General features: G+C 37.4%; 1 protein-coding gene across 1 annotated transcript in view; it reads left to right on the forward strand.

Annotated features, from left to right (window-relative positions):
• Positions 1-2,220: 2,220 nt before the first annotated feature.
• The window catches only part of RSPH4A (radial spoke head component 4A), a 37,087-nt gene continuing 22,024 nt past the window's right edge, over positions 2,221-17,283 (forward strand). Inside the window, exons 1-3 of the mRNA XM_063707812.1 lie at positions 2,221-2,661; positions 2,763-2,893; positions 8,244-8,294. The gene's annotated coding sequence lies outside the window, so the exon portion shown is untranslated. The remainder of the gene's footprint in view (positions 2,662-2,762; positions 2,894-8,243; positions 8,295-17,283) is intronic.

The following is a 17,283-nucleotide window of genomic DNA, read 5'->3' on the forward strand; positions in this document are numbered from 1 at the left end:
CACAGGAAATTGGAATAACTTGGAATTTCTATGCTGGAGACTTTGGCTACTTCTGGATTTCAAGCATTGTATGAAGTGTGAGAAAACTGAGGTGACTAGCACATTAAACCATCCAGATTCTAGCCTCCAGGCACACTAAATTTAAGTCTTGATAAAACCAGGAGGCCATATTATGATCAGAAATAAGATGAAGTTTAGCCTTCCTTTTAGTCCATTTTGTATTGCCGTAAAGGAATATCTGAGGCTGGGTAATTTATAAAGAAAAAGGTTTGCCGGGTGCGGTGGCTCACGCCTGTAATCCCAGCACTTTGGGAGGCCGAGGCAGGTGGATCACGAGGTCAGGAGATTGAGACCATCCTGGCTAACACGGTGAAACCCCGTCTCTATTAAAAATGCAAAAAATTAGCCAGGTGTGGTGGCGAGCACCTGTAGTCCCAACTACTCGGGAGGCTGAGGCAGGAGAATGGCGTGAACCCGGGAGGTGGAGCTTGCAGTGAGCCGAGATCACGCCACTGCACTCCAGCCTGGGCGACAGAGCAAGACTCCGTCTCAAAAAGAAAAAAAAAAGGTTTATTTGGCTCATAATTCTGGATGACCGGAAAGTTGAAGATTGGGTATCTGCATCTGGTGAGGGCCTCACGCTGCTTCCACTCATGGTAGAAGGGGAAGAGGCACTATGTGTGTAGAGATCACATGGCCAGAGAGTGAGGGTGGAAGTGCCAGGCTTTTTCTTTTTTTTTTAAACTAGCTTTGGTGGGAACTCCCTCACCCCTGCTCCCCACAGGAAGGCATTAATCTATTTATGAGGGATCTACCTGCTATAACCCAAACACCCACCAGCCCCCATCTCCCAACACCACCACACTGGGGATTAAATTTCAATGTGGGATTTGGAGAGGACAAATATCCAAACCATAGCAGTCTTACAGTATTTAAATTAGAATTTAAATTAAAATTTAAATTACAGTATTTAAATTAGAATCATTTGTGGAGTTTCTAAAAGGTATGCATTCCTAGGTTCCTCTCAAGTTAGATTTATGAACACTGATCCCCAGTCTGAATTTTAAAACAGCAAAATCTCATACTGGTTCTACAGATTATTCTGATGCACAATCTGGATTAAGAACCACTGTCCTGTAGTCGTGAAGTCTATATATTTTGGTATTTTCTTTACCTCTTCTCTAATTAACCAGTCTGAAGGAGTTTGAATTTTGGGGATCGTACATTGTCTGCAAGAGAAACACTTTAACATCCGTGCACATAGAGTCCTTTGTAATAATTTGGGATGATTGACTTGGTGGCTCCAGGTAGGAGAGCCAGGCTTCATGCAAGTTATTCAGTCACTACAGTTTTGGAGGACTGACTCTTAACCCCAATAGGAAATCAGTTGTGCTATTTTAAATTCATAAAGCTATTACAAAGAGCTGCCTCCAGTAAAAAAATACACATGCCACATACTCACAAACAGCAATATTAATCCTTCATTTATTATTGGAGCTAGACCTTATAATCAAAAAGCAAATTATTTAAGATAAAATTACCATTGAGGAGTTTAATACTTTTCAAGGAATCTTCACGTCAGCCTTGATCCCAGACCAATAGAATGGAATAACAACAGGAATGTTCAGCATTTCTTTGCAGAGAGAAATCCAAAAGTTTGTCCTATGTGAGATTTTGCTTTTCCCATCTTTTTGAAGCTGATCAGCAGATACATAAGAACCTGGAAGAAGCTGCTCAATTAAGGTTAAAAAAAATAAGCAATTGTTAGCAATGTGGTGCTGAAATCAAGACTTAACTTTGAAGTGTCAAGAATGATAACCTCCCATCCACTTCATGTGATTTTTAAGAATAAGTTTTATATATTTCTCCAGGTATTAAAGTGGATGTCCACCTTTGCCATTTCAGAACCTAAAGGCAGAATCTAATGGTAAAATGAAGACAACCTAGTTGTCTTCTAATAACCTAGTTAGTTCTAATAACATTCTCAAATATTTTCATCTAGAGTAAATATTTACTGTTGGCTTTGTATTCTGGGAATTAGCCCAAGACTATGCTGCTCAAATGGGTGCAAATATACTCTCAGGTTGCAATAGCATGACGAGTGGTATTTGAAGCAATAATTGTTACATCTTGGATTATCGGTTTTGCTCTTTGATTTGGTAAAGTTTTTGTTTTTCTACTCGTGCCAGTTGTATTAAAATGTCACTAGGTTAAAAACAAACACAGATATGTTTATTCATTACTGTATCCCTGTAATAATGCCTGGCATGCAGTAGGTCCCTAATATTTGTTGAATGAATGAATTATAGAATAGAGTGCAAAATTAATTCTAATGTATTTTAAAGTAAAGCATGAGAGTTCAAAGAAATGTTGTATTTGCCATCTACAACTTGGAATAATGTTCCTTGATCCTGCTTTACTTCATGCACTTTTGCCAGCAGAGGTGGATGCCTTAGGGAAAAAGTTGGATAAATGCTGATCTAAGGCAACACGTCTAAATGGTTATGTGAACATTTCCCAGTTGGGGTAAAACTAAGAGGAGTGATAATAACATCTCATCAATTTAAAGGACAAGTTCACTGATCGTACTGTCATACTCCAGAGATACATATGCCAAGAAGCAAAGAGATGCACTCTTGTATTCCAGAAAGAAGATGATTTGTAAGTGTTCAGTATTTGTGTGGCAGCCCTTTTAGGTGTAATGAAATGTAACATAAAAGTAAGTGAACTACTTCACATAGCTCTTAATGTTTGTCTTTCAGAGGACATACGAGTCAGGCAGCAAAAGTTGGAGCCATTGTATGATTGTGTGTCAAAATGAGAGTCACACACTTCAAGAACTGTAGGAACTAATTTTAGAAAAAGACTCTTCAGAACAGATGACACATGAAATGTGAGTTTATGTAAACATGTAAATTTGAGTAGCATTAGTTTGTTTTCTGTTTAGGAACTGTATCAGGGTGACAAAGATGAAAGAATGCTGCCAGAAAAGTATATTGTTAAATTTTCAGGCCTCTATTGGTGAAGTTTCAAGTAACCTTTCACTTAAGTTACTTGTGTCAGAGGATGGATGACGGGGTCATTTAAATTGTTGGACAAAGCCATGAAAGGACTTTTAAAATTCTGTCATAAAAATAGCCAATGATGTTTTTAATTTTACATTTAAAACTAATTTGCATTATCCTGTGTTAGTGACTGAATCTCAACCCAGTCCTCATTTCTTAGTTCAACTTTTGACAACCTTATTTTCATTGACACCATGGACAGCACAGTAAAAAAATACACAAATTTCCTTTGCAGTTATTGATTTGGAATGATCACTTTAAAAGAACCATCAAATACGCCTACATATTGAGCCACTCTTTATCATTAAGGTGAAAAGTTCATTCAATTAAGGTATTTGAGTGCTACTATGTGCCAGCCTTTCTTTGTGATAATGTTAATTTTTTTTTCCTCCCCTCCATGAAGGGAAGAAAAAAAAAATTAATTCGGCCATGAATTTTAATATTCTGGCCAGCACCTTATCCATTTGTAGCCACGCCAACAAATTTATTCTGTGATATACCAAACTTACAAAGTCACTCTGCGATTTCAGTAAGGCCCATTCCCAGCATGAGTGCTGCTGTCCACGGTACTGAACCATCAATGCTAAATGGTATTTAGTTGTGGATCTTCATCCTGTCATGCAGCTAAATATTCCAGGAATACTGAACCAAGTGAGGAGAAAGATAGCAGTGGGTTGCTGCAAAGGAGGTGAGGGGAGGGGAGAGATAGCAAGTGAGAAAAAGAGAGACTAGTGGTGATGTTTTTAAGTAATTGAAGTAAAAAAGAGAGAGAAGAGGTTCTACTCAGTCCACCAAAGCTTTTTAATTTCCTTACATAATTGACATGATGAATTTTTAAATAATTGTTATATTTAGTTTTGTTCTTCCAACTTTTGGCTATTTCTACTACATATTTACTTATCATAAAAAATACTTCCTAGACCTTCCTCTTATAGCTATTGCCTATCTCTGCCTTTGCAGCTGTTCTCCTTTAAAGAATAGTCTCCATTAGTTTTCTTGACTTCTTCATCTCCCTGCACAAAGATGAAGGGTATTTAGCTCTGAAAATCCTTTACTGTTGAATATTTAGATTGTTTTCAATTTTTACATAATGAACAATGCATCATGGGATTATTGGCTGCAAATAAATTGGAAACATAAAAGGCGTTTTAAGTTTAAATTTTTTTTAAAAAACAGGTAAAAATAAAATATTTGCCAAAGACTAAGGGTTGCAAAGCTACCTCATGATGCACTCTTATACCAATACTAAAATAAAACTTCACAACAACAAAATTAGTGATTGGGAAATTACAGTTTTGATGAACTTGGCATTTCAATCAAAGTCATATTTGCCACCGTTCTCTCAGTAGCTTTAGGCCAATTTCCAAATTGCTTTCGACAAATTAGTTTTATTTGTTTATAGTATATATATATATAAAATATACATATATTTAAATTATATTTATAATTCTTTCAGCCAGATTTCCTGGAGAACAATAGTTGTTAGGTGCCTACCAGAAAATAGGACTAGAAAGTCATGTTGGAGCCATATTGTGGAAGTCCAAGGAAGTCGTATGGGAGCAAAGGTCATGTCAATTATATATCAAGCTTATATTCTATGGAAACTAACCCCTTCCTAGCACATATATTATTGAAAAATTATTCACCTGCTATTTTATCAATAAGTCATTTATAAATTAAAATTTTTCTTATTATAACTATACCTTAAAAACACCAATAAAATTGCCAGATCACTGATATTCCTGCTTTTATTATTATAAGATAATATATCAGTTCTTCAAATACACCTTTGAGTAGAAGGATGGAACTGAAAATTGATTTGGGTTTATTTAAAAGAGAAACCTTTCAACAATCCTAAATCTCAGATTTTTAATAGCATTTTTATTGTTTGAGTATGGCCAGTTTCCTATTTATTTCCTATTTCTTATTGTTTGACAGTGCCCATTTATGTAGGAAAATCAAAATGGAAAAGTACATTAGAAAACTTATAAATCCTTCAACTTAAAGATGTATGATATTGGTATCTGGTTGCATAAGTTTCTAGTCAGAGCCTTTTCTAGTCATTTCTGTTCAAAACTGGGATCCACCAGAATGTACACGTGATGATGGACCTTGTCTGTCTGTTCCCCAGTTTATTGTTACTATGAGAATAATGCCTAGCAGAGAGCAGGCAGTCTGTAAATACTTGTTGAGTGTATACATGAATAAGTCCTTTTGTACTACTGTTTTGTAACATACTGTAACTTTTATTTTATTTTTTTGAGATAGGGTCTCATTTTGTCACCCAGGCTGGAATGCAGTAGCGTGATCTCAGCTCACTGCAGCCTTGACCTCCTGTGCTCAAGCCATCCTCCCACCTTAGCCCCCAAATTAGCTGGGACTACAGGCATGCGCCACCACACCTGGCTAATAATTATTATTATTATTGTTGTTTGTATTTTTTGTAGAGGTGGGGTTTCGCCATGTTGCTCAGGGTGGTCTTGAACTCCTGAGCTCAAGCAATCCACATGCCTCAGCCTCCCAAAGTGCTAGGGATTACAGGCATAAGCCACCACACCTGGCCGCTGTAATTTTTAAAACACACAATTTGTCAGATATATAGGTTGGGATAAACGAAAATGTGACAAAAGGAGCGTCCCTCTGCCAATTTAGAAATATAAATATGCATAAAAATACTTAAAGATACACGAAGCTTTGGGAAATTGCCATACACACAATCTATCCCCAGTATACCAGTATTTTACAGATTTTAAAGCCAGTAACAAATATTTATTTACAATACCATTCTGCCTAAAATTTACCTATTAGCCAGATTGCTTTATGCATTTGGTCAAATTGCATTTAGTCAAATTGTTTTCAGCCAAACCTTATGCACACATGCTAGCCAGTGGGATGATAAGAGACAAGAGATGTAGTCTGTCTTCTTGAGGTATTCTCATATTTCCGGGCACATAAATACAGTATTGAATGAAAACTTACAGGATGCTCCAGGGTCACAAAGGAGGGACATCTAAGTTAACCTGGGATTGGGATGGCCCAAGGAGTCTTCTCAAAAGAAGTGCTTGAAATGACCAGTTGGAGGGCAGGAGCTGTGTTTTATTTGACTTTATATTTACTGCTTTGTAGATAATCTATACTAAATAATTATTGGATGAAATAATCATTGAAATCTGAAATAATTATTCATGTAGTAATTTATTGGATGAATAAATGAAATCAAGTTGAAGATGCATGGGAACATATTTAAACTGTTGTATCTTGGGATTTAAGCTGGATGAAAAAATAAGTCAAAGGAAGCATTTATGTGGGGAGAAATGGAAGCTACATATCTCTTTAAAATCAAAGATTATTCCTAATGGAAAATAAGGAAAAGATAAAATTTGAATTCTGGGAGATTGAGATTGGAGAGAAGCATAAGAGACTTAGGTTTCTGAGAAGTTCTTTCAGATAATGACAATTCAAGAGTGGTTCTTTGAGGTAGGAGATGGCTGAAGTGGGGCAAAAATAATAGTTATTTAATGATATTAATAAGTTATGAGGTTAGAATGCTGAGGACAGGTTATATAGAGGACATTGAAACTGCCAAAGATATGGTAACTCAGATATGTTAGTTGGTCTTAACTCAAAAGGTAAAAAGACAGTCATAATCTTATATTCCTGTAATTTGCACCAGATTTAAAAGATAGAATACTGAGCTCAAAGACTCAGAAATGGTTTATTTTGATTAGATGCTTCCCAAATGGCATTAATATTTAAAGAGAAAAAAACAAAAAGAAAAGAAAAAGAAAATCCCAACAAAACTTAGGTTTTTCAAGACACAAGACTATTGCGGCTAAAACTGTACAAAAAAAGATAAAAAAAAATTTTCTACACTTTTATTGGAAAGATGAATTGCATGTGCAGGTGGCAAGATGAATTGTGTGTGCAGGTGACCTAGCCCAGGTAGTGGTCTTAGTGTGAATGCTTATGCTAAATATGTCCCTAGAAATAAAAACTTCTAGACTTCTTAAATATCTGGATTAAAATGATCCTGAATTAATTCATCTAAACATTAAGATAACTGGCTTTTCTACTTCAAACACAATTTTGCTTAGAAGATCTTTCAATACTGAAGCAAAGAAGTGGCCTTGGGACTCTCTAAGAGTAGAAATCTGGGATAAAAATGTGTGTGTGAGTGTGTGTGTGTGTGTGTGTGTGGTCAGAATGTGGAGTTCAAGCCACTGCATCTGCAGTGCGGAAGAAAGGAAGTGAGTTGGGTTGGGAATGCACTTAATCCCCTCCAGTATTAAAAGGTGGAAAAAATGCCAGTGAAAATTCAAGGTTCAAGATTATTGCAAAGGTGGGTAGGGTTATTAAATCACATATTTAAATAACAGTGCAGTGCAGAGCCATATTGGAGGCTGAAGCAAAGGAAAAATTTGTGTTATTTAACATTTTGATGTTCATTTTGTACATCACAGATTTTACATTAATTTTGATTTTTATAAATATTGCATTAAAATATTATTTCTTTTGATTAGTGAGTTTTAGTGCCTCCTTAAAGTTTGCACCTGAGACCAATGCCTCACTCACCTCACCATAGTCCTCAGCAGATCAAGAAGGCTTTCAGGTTCCCTGACCTCCATCTCCAAGACCATTAGGCAGAAAGGCCTGTAAATTGAACCACATGGGGTTTCAGGCAAGGGAGGCTTCATTGCTGAAATGATAGTGCTCAATGGATGAATAAAATGAAGCCATGTTATTGCTGGCCCCAAACATGGTTAAACGAACTATCTGTATGATAAAAGGACCTGGAAATCACTGGAATGTGGGCTGTTGCTACATGCCCAAGACATTGAAAAATAGGTTATTGATTTTGGTCACATCCAGTCGAAACATATCTAAATGTGGTAGAATCATGAAATTAAATTGAATTATAATCCATATATGGTGGTTTTGTTTATATGATGGAACTTAGGCTGTTTTGAAAATACAGATCTAGAACATGTTTCACCTATACTTTTGGGATAAAGTTTTTTGGAAACCTTCTTGATCACTCTTGATATTATTTGGGATACATTTTCTGATGTTTAAATTTTGTTTTTAAGATGTCAGATGGATTAATCTCTAAAGTTCCTTGTAAGAAGCTAGGATCTGTTACTAAAGTTGTTTACAAGATAATTATTTTCCTTTTAAAAGGTAAAGCCATGAAAATAATGTCAAAGGAGAGAGTTAGGCAGATCTTCAAAGGTATGCATTTAATGTGTTGTTCCTTTCCTTGCTACTGTCAGCTAATTTTATGGGATTCTATTTGAGATAGGAAGTATCTCTGTGCATGTGTACTTTTTATATAGGAGGGTTGGGGTTTTCTCTTTCTGACATTGACACTCAACTGATAATGAACCTCCACACTTTGAGCCAGCCCCAGGGAGCTTGAGCACAAGAGAAAAAAAGATAGTGAAGATTTAATATTTAAATCTTAATATTTTAGTTCATCACCGAAATTTGACACATTGCTTAGTATGAAAATATATAATACAGTTGATCGGACTTGTGAAAAAATGGTGAGAATTGGAATAATAGGCTCTTTAACTGTGGAAGCTTGAAAAAAATTCTTGAACCCCTGATTCTCAATTTCCTCATCTGTAAAATTAGGATAATAATACTTCCTTAACATAAATAACTTAGAAAAATTGATCAACATGTTCCAAATTGGTCACTTACCAGGGAAGGAAGTTTTTCAAGAGATTTTGTCTATAAATCCCTTATCTTTCACATTTCACCTATTCCACTTACCCTACACAATTAACTTACAGTGAAGAAGTATAATCCTTCATCTTCTTTTTGCCATTATTTAAAAATATATATATATATAAATTCAAGAAAAGAAATAAAAGAATATTTTGATATGCAGACTGTACCTCCCTCAGCTACAACTGCATAAATGCTGTCATGCATTCACATCTGTGGCAACAAAACGTTCTCAATTTAGAACAATTCTGAAGGGCATCCCAGCTCCTTAGCTCCCTATTCAAATTTACCTGTTGTCTCTGTTGCAACTACATTGTAGTTCAACTTTTGACTCTGCCCAATCATGCTTCTTTGATTTCCTCACAGACTGTTCCTAAGAGTACTTGATCTTCATGTAAATCTTAGACTACTTCCTGGGGGAGCCAAAACTAAAACATCTTATAAAATTATTTAAATCACCAAGGTGACTCAGTGGCAGCAGAGCAGTAGATCAGAAGTAGCTAAGGGCACAGTTTGGAAGGATGAGTCTTGAGCTAGTGCCTTTGGCTAGTGCCCATAGACCCCAACTCTTGCTAGAGAAAGTGATTCTAGGTGGGCCTTGGAAATGTGTGGGAGCACATATTTATACAGCAGCACCTCACTCTACTAGCACCAATTTACTGTGTTAGTCCATTGTCACACTGCTGATAAAGACATTACTGAGACTGGGTAATTTATAAAGAAAAATAGGTTTAATGGACTCACAGTTCCACGTGGCTGGCGAGGCCTCATAATCATGATGGAAGGTGAAAGGCACGTCTCACATGGCAGCAGACAAGAGAAGAGAATGAGAGCCAAGCAAAAGGGGTTTCCCCTTATAAAACCAACAGATCTCTTGAGATTTATTTGCTAGCACAAGAACAGTTTGGGGAAAACTGCCCCCACAATTCAATTATCTCTCCCTGGGTCCCTCCCACAACACAAGGGAATTATGGGAGCTACAATTCAAGATGAGATTTGGATGGGGACACAGCCAAACTATATCACTAATATACCTCATGAAATAGCTAACAAAATATTAGCAAATGGAATCTAACTATTTAAAGGATTATTCAGGATGATTAAGTGCAATGAATCACATGAATACAAAGTTGGTCTAAACATCCAAAAATTACTTTTATGAAATACACAATACAATGAAGAAAATATAATAGCATCATATTAGGCAAAGAAAAGTTACTTGACCAAATCAAAACTCAATTTTGATATAAAATATCAGCAAATTAAGATAGAAAGGTACTTTGTAAACCTGATAAAGAAGATCTACAAGAAACCTACAGATAACATCACACATAATAGAGAAAGACTAAATGCTTTCCTCTCAAAGTAGGGAACAAGGTAAGGATCATTCCTATCATTTTTATTTAACATTAGGTTTTACCCAGTGCAATAAATGAAATAAATAGAAAATAAAGGCAGCCAGTTTAGAAAGGAAGGAATAAAACTCTCTTTATTCTCAAAAACTTAATATTGTATTCTCAAGATATTTACAAAAACAATTCTAGAAATAATTATTAGTAAGATCATGAGGTACAAGAATATTATATTTCTATATAATGATAAAAACAAATTAAGACAAAATGCAATTTGCACTTAGCACCAAAAAATAGAACATGTAAGAATAAACTTAACAAAAGAAATACAAAATCTTTACACAACAAAATGTAAAACATTAGTGAGAGAATTTAGAGGATCAAAATAAATAGGAAGATTCATCAAGACCAGGTGTATTATTCTAGTCTCATGATGCTGGTAAAGACATACCCAAGAAGGGGAGATTTACAAAAGAAAGAGGTTTAATGGACTTAAACAGTTTCATGTGGCTGGGGAAGCCTCACAATCATGGTGGAAGTCAGGGAGGAGCAAATCATGTCTTACATGGATGGCAGCAGGCAAAGAGATCTCGTTAGACATATTTACTATCATGAGAACAGCATGGGAAAGTCCCGCCCCCATGATTCAATTACCCCCAACCAGTTTCCTCCCACAACATGTAGGAATTGTGGGAGTCACAATTCAAGATGAGGTTTGGGTGGGGACACAGCCAAACCATATCATTCTGCCCCTGGCCCCTCCCAAATCTCATGCCCTCACATTTCAAACCCAATCATGCCTTCCTAACAGTCCTCCAAAGTCTTAACTCATTTCAACATTAACTTAAAAGTCTATAATCCAAAGTCTCATCTGAGACAAGGCAAGTCCTTTCCACCTATGAGCCTGTAAAATCAAAAGGAAGTTAGTTACTTCCTACATATAGTGGAGGTATAGGAATTGGGTAAATATAGCCATTCCAAATGGGAGACATTGGCCAAAACAAAGGGGCTATAGGCCCCACGCAGGTTCAAAATCCAGTAGGGCAGTGAAATCTTAAAGCCCCAAAATGATCTCCTTTGACTCCATATACAAATGGCCAATAATCATATGAAAAAATCCTCAATATCACTAATTATCAAGGAAATGCAAATGAAAACCACAATGAGATACCATCTTACTCCCACAAGAATGGCCATAATCAAAAAATCAAAAAATAATAGATGTCGGCATGGATGTATTGAAAAAATGAACACTTCTACACTGCTGGTGGGAATGTAAACTAGTATAACCACCATGGAAAACAATGTGGAGATTCCTTAAATAACTAAAAGTAGAAATACCATTTGATCCAGCAATCCCACTACTGGGTATCTACTCAGAGGAAAAGAAGTCATACAAAAAAGATACTTGCACACTCACGTTTATAGCAGCACAATTTGCAATTGCAAAATGTGGAACCAGCCCAAATGCCCATCAATCAACAAGTGGATAAAGAAACACACAATGGAATACTACTCAGCCATAAAAAGGAATGAATTAATGGCATTCGCAGCAACCTGGATGTAATTGGAGACTATTATTCTAAGTGATGTAACTCAGGAACAGAAAACCAAACATATGATCTCACTCATAAGTGGGAGCTAAGTTCTGATGATGCAAAGGCATAAGAAGGATAAAATAGACTCTGGGGACTCAGGGGAAAGGGTGGGAAGGGGGTGAGGGATAAAAGACTACAAATTGGGTCCAGTGTATACTGCTTGGGTGGTAGTGCTCCAAAATCTCACAAATCACCACTAAAGAACTTAACCAATTACCACCTGTGCCCCAAAAGCCTATGAAAATAAATTTTTTAAAAGATTGGGATAAACAGAAAAGAGCATATTTAACAGCCATCTACTGGGCTGAAAAACTACAGACTGCAGGTGCCATAGAAGTTCCACACCCGTGATACCACTGCTCTTTCTGGGGATCCCCCATGCTTGAGCCACTGTGTTACTGGAAAGCAGTCCCAAGCCAGACGCCAAGAGAAGGTTCTTGAAACTTCCACAAGAAAGAATTCAGTGTGAGTCCATAAAGCAAAGTGAAAGATAGTTAATTAAGAAAATAAGAGAATAAAAGAATGGGTACTTCATAGGCAGAGCAGTGGCATGGGCTGCTCGACTGAATATACTTCTAGTTATTTCTTGATTATATGCTAAACAAGGGGTGGATTATTCATGAGTTTTCTGGGAAAGGAGCAGAGATTTTCCAGAACTGAGAGCTCCTCCTCTCTTTAGACTATATAAGGTAACTTCCAGACATTGTCATGGCATTTGTAAACTGTTATGGTGCTGGTGATAGTGTCTTTTAGCATAATGCATTATCATTAGCGTATAAGGAGCGATGAAGACAACCAGAGATCACTTGCATCGCCATCTTGGTTTTGGTGGGTTTTGACCGGTTGCTATACCACATCCTGTTTTATCAGCAAAGTCTTTGTGACCTGTACCTTGTACTGACTTCCCATCTCATCCTGTGACTAAGAAGGTCTAGCCTCCTAGGAATACAGCCCAGTAGGTCTCAGCCTTATTTTACCCAGCCGCTATTCAAGATGGAGTCACTCTGGTTTGAAAGCCTCTGACAACTGCATCACCAGATCACACACAGAAAAACCCCATAGTCCCCTCTGACTTTGGCAAGCACAGAGAACTGGTGGGTCCAGGTAGTAATGGATTGCCTGGTGACTACCCTTTGGTGCTGACTGCCTCTAAGGGAATACAGAAAGCACAGCTTGCCAAAGCCCCCTTTAGGACAAAGGAAACATGAGTGTAAGTGCCAGTAGCTGAAAGGGACACCACCAAGGCCAAGGAATGGACTTGGAGAGAGAGTCATGTCTTGTCTTCCACCACTCCTCACCAAACACTGCTTCAGATGCACTAAAGTAAAAACGGGCAAATACGGTGAGTAAGAGCCTATCTTACGGTGAGTAAGAGCCTATCTGCTGGCTCTCACTGTTAAGTGCTACCAACTGGAAGGCAGCCTGAATTGTATCACGAAACAAAATTACATTGCTACAACAAGCAACATCTTAGAAAGCCACTGCATGAACCTAACTGCAAACAAGGAACCTATACAGAGCCTTGGCACCCTAAAAGCACCTAGAAATGAAGCCAATTGATCAGACATCATATACACCACTGTTGTATCCCTAAGGGGACAAAGATTTAAAAATAAAGAAAATTCATCCAAATGATAGCAAATTAAAGAAGAGAGAGGAATCAGCTATTTCAGATGAGAAAAAACTAGTGCAAGAACTCTGGACATAAAAAAGCCAGAGCATTTTATCACCTCCAAAGAACCCCACTAGCTCCCAAGCAATGGATCCTAAAAAAGGAAATGTCAGAAATGACAGACATAGAATTCAGAATATGGATGGCCAAAAAACTCAACCAGATTCAAGAGAAAAATTAAATCCAACAAAAAGAACCTAGAAAAATGATCCAAGTTTTGAAAGATGACATACGTTTATTAAGAAAGAACTAAGCAGAATTTCTGGAATTGAAAAATTTATGACAGAAATTTCAAATTACAGTTGGAAGCCTTAACAACAGACCAGACCATGCAGAAAAAAGAATTTCTCAGTTCAAAGACCATTCCTTCAAATCAACCCAGTCAGACAAAAATAAAGAAAAAATATTTTAAAAAATCAAAGCCTTTAAGAAATACGGAATTATGTAAAACAATCAATCTTGTGATTCACTGGCATTCATGAGAGAGAAGACAATGTAAGCAACTTGGAAAACATATTTAAGGATATAGTCTATGAAATTTCCCCAAGCTTGCTAGAGAATTCAATAATACACAAAAAATTCAGAGAACTCCTGTGAGATGTTACACAAGACGACAAACCTGAAAGCATATAGTCATCAGATTTTCCAAAGTGAACATGAAAGAAACAAACTTAAAGGCAGCTAAAGAAAAGAGCCATATCACCTATAAAGGGATGTCCATCAGTCTAACAGCAGACTTCACAACAGAAATCGTACAAGTCAGAAGAGATTGTGGGCCTGTTTGTAGCAATCTTAAAGAAAATAAAGTCCAACTAAAAATTTCATATTCCACCAAACTAAGCTTCATAAATGAAGCAAAAATAAAGTCTTTCCCAGGTAAGCAATCACTAGTGGAATCTGTTACTACCAGACCAGCCATATAAGAGATGCTAAGAGTTCTAAACACAGAAATGAAGGAACAATATCTGCTACCACCAAAACATATATAAGTACAACGCCCACAGATGCAACAAAGCAACCACACAATGGAGATTACAAAGCAACAGCTAACAACACCATAACCTCACATAAAAGTACTAACCTTCAATGTAAACACTCAAAACACTCCACTTAAAAGACACAGACTAGCAAATTGTATTTTGAAAACAATGTCCAGGTCAGGCGCGGTGGTTCACACCTATTATCCCAGCACTTTGGGAGGCGGAGTTGGGCGGATCATGAGGTCAGGAGTTGGAGACCAGCCTGGCCAATATAGTGAAACCCCATCTCTACTAAAAATGCAAACAAATTAGCCAAGTGTGATGGCGGGTGCCTGTAGTCCCAGCTATTTGGGAGTCTGAGGCAGGAGAATTGCTTGAACCCAGGGGGAGGCGGAGGTTGCAGTGAGCCAAGATCGCACCACTGCACTCCAGCCTGGGCAACACAGCAAGACTCCATCTCAAAAAAAGAAAAACAAGATCCAACCTTCTGCTGTCTTCACAAGACCCATCTCACATGGAATGACACTCACAGGCTCAAGGTAAAGGGATGAAGAAACTAGCACACAAATGAAAACCAAAAAAAAAAAAGCAGGATCACTTTTCTTTATTTTTTATTTATTTTATTTTTTTGAGATAGAGTCTCACTCTGTTGCCCAGGCTGGAGTGCAGTGGCACCATCTCGGCTCACTGCAACCTCCGCCTCCGGGGTTCAAGCAGTTCTCCTGCCTTAGCCTCCCGAGTAGCTGGGACTACAGGTGTGCATCACCATGCCCGGCTAATTTTTTGTATTTTTAGTAGAGACAGGGTTTCACCATGCTGGCCAGGCTAGTCTTAAACTCCTGACCTTGTGATCTGCCTGCCTCAGTCTCCCAAAGTGCTAGGATTACAGGCGTGAGCCACCGCACCCGGCCAGGATCCCTATTCTTATATCAGATAAAACAAACTTTAAACCAGAAACAGTATAAAAGGACAAAAGGAAAATACATAATGATGAAGGATTTAATGCAATAAAAAATTTTAAATATATACACAACCATCATTAGAGCACTCAGATTTATAAAGCAATTACTACTAGATCCAAAAAAAGACTTAGATAGCCTTTTTTGAAGTCCCTCCACACAATAATAGTGGAGGGACTTGAACACCCCATTGCAGCATTAGACAGATCATGGAGGCAGAAAACTAATGAAGAAATTCTGGACTTAAAGTCAATATTTGATATCTACAAAATACTCCACCCAACAACCACAGAATATACATTCTTCTCATCTAGACATGGAACATATTATAAAATTGACCACATGCTCAGTCATAAAGCAAATCTCAAGAAATTAAAAAAAAACTGAAATCATATCAAGTATCCTCTTGCACCACAGTAAAATAGGAATAGAAATCAATACCAAGAAGAACTCTCAGAATCATGCAAATACTTTCCAAGGATAGAAGGTAAACAATTTGCTCCTGAATTACTTTTGGGTAAACAATGAAAGGTGGAAATTTAAAAATTCTTCAAAACAAATGAACATAGTGACACAAAGTACCAAAATTTCTGGAATGCAGAAAAAGCAGTGTTGAGAGCAAAATGTATAGTGCTGAACACCTACATCAAGATGATAGAAAGATCTCAACAACCTAACATCACACCTAAATGAATTTGAAAAACAAAAACAAAGTAAGCCCAAATCTAGCATATGAAAATAAATAATTAAAATCAGAGCAAAACTAAATGAAATTGAGACCTAAAAAAAAAAATTAAATAAAACCCAACTAAACAAAAGGTTGGTTCTTTTTTTTATTTTTATTTTTATTTTTTTTCAGACAGGATATTGCTCTGTCACCCAGGCTGGAGTACAGTGGTGTGATCACAGCTCACAGCAACCTCTGCCTCTCAGGTTCAAGCAATCCTCCCCCCTCAGCCTCCCAAGTAGCTGGGACCACAGGCCTGAGCCACCATGCCTGGCACTTTTTTCTATTTTTGGTGGAGATGGGGTTTCACCATGTTGCCCAGGCTGGTCTCAAAATCCTGAGCTCAAGCCATCCGTCTGCCTCAGCCTCACAAAGTGCTGGGATTACAGGTGTGCGCCACCACGCCCAGCTGAAAAGGTTGGTTCTTTGAAAGGATAAAAATAATCAATGGATGGCTAGCTAGATTAACAAAGAAAAAAAGATCCAAAAAAACACAATCAGAAATGACAAAGATGGCTTTACAACAGATTCCACAGAAATACAAATGATCCTCAGAGGCTACTATGAACATTTCTAAGATAATGCTTCCCTTGTGACTCTTTCAAGTCGTGGCCATTTTCTTTCTCGCTAGTGGGGTTTCGCCTTCCTTTTTTCTTATTGCTCCTTTCAGATTATTAGCCCACTCTCCTCCATAAAAACACTCAGTTTTGAGTTTCATGTCATCTATCCATATCACCCATTATCTATTTATTTTTATTATTATTATTATTCCTCTTTTTCCTGAGACAAGGTCTCACTCTGTCATTCTGTTGCCCAGGCTTACGTGCAGTGGCACTCTCACAGCTCACTGCAGGCTCAAACTCCCAGGCTCAGGCGATCCTCCCACTCTGGCCTCCTGAGTAGCTGGAACTACAGGCACGTGCCACCATGCTTGGCTAATTTTTAAATTTTGTACAGACAGTGTCCCCTTTTGTTGCACAGGCTGGTCTCAAACTCCTAGGCTCAAGCGATCCTCCCACCTCAGCCCCACAAAGCACAGAAATTATAAGCATAAGCCATAGCACTCAGCCTTCATTATCTATTCTTACTGTAATTAATGACCAACTCCTAGGTCAATCCTCTCATTTCTCAAAGATTTTAGCCCCTTGATTACGAAAGGATAAAGTAAGCACATACCATTCTATTACTCCCATTAATTAC

The sequence above is a fragment of the Gorilla gorilla genome, chromosome 5, assembly GCF_029281585.2.
Source record: "Gorilla gorilla gorilla isolate KB3781 chromosome 5, NHGRI_mGorGor1-v2.1_pri, whole genome shotgun sequence".
NCBI classification, from domain to species: domain Eukaryota; kingdom Metazoa; phylum Chordata; class Mammalia; order Primates; family Hominidae; genus Gorilla; species Gorilla gorilla.